This window comes from Corvus kubaryi, unplaced genomic scaffold (genome assembly GCF_017639235.1).
Source record: "Corvus kubaryi isolate FWS band 111438036 unplaced genomic scaffold, C.kubaryi_AGA036_p1.0 split1-37344, whole genome shotgun sequence".
In the NCBI taxonomy this organism is placed as follows: Eukaryota; Metazoa; Chordata; class Aves; order Passeriformes; family Corvidae; genus Corvus; species Corvus kubaryi.
In genome coordinates, this window is record NW_024582077.1 from 351,318 (window position 1) to 351,734 (window position 417).

General features: G+C 53.5%; 1 protein-coding gene across 10 annotated transcripts in view; it reads right to left on the reverse strand.

Annotated features, from left to right (window-relative positions):
- The window catches only part of ARHGEF10L (Rho guanine nucleotide exchange factor 10 like), a 43,573-nt gene that overhangs the window by 17,966 nt on the left and 25,190 nt on the right, over positions 1–417 (reverse strand). The gene's annotated exons all lie outside the window — the stretch shown is intronic.

Sequence of the window (417 nt, forward strand, 5' to 3'; positions counted from 1 at the left end):
CCAAAACCTTCTCCAGAACCTCCCCAAAACCTTCTCCAGAACCTCCCAGAAACCCTCCAGAACCTCCCAGTGTCCTCCAGAACCTCCCCAACATCTCCAGAACCTCCCAAAAGCTCCAGAACCTCCCAAAAACCTCCAGAACCTGCCAAAAACCTCCAGAACTTGCCAAAAACCTCCAGAACCTCCCCACCACCTCCAGAACCTCCCAAACATCTCCAGAACCTCCCAAAAACCTCCAGAACCTCCCCACCATCTCCAGAACCTCCCCATGTCCTCCAGAACCTCCTGATGTCCTCCAGAACCTCCCAAACATCTCCAGAACCTCCCCAAAAACCTTCTCCAGAACTTCCCCGAAAACCTTCTCCAGAACCTCCCGAACACCTCCAGAACCTCCCAAAAACCTCCAGAACCTCCCAA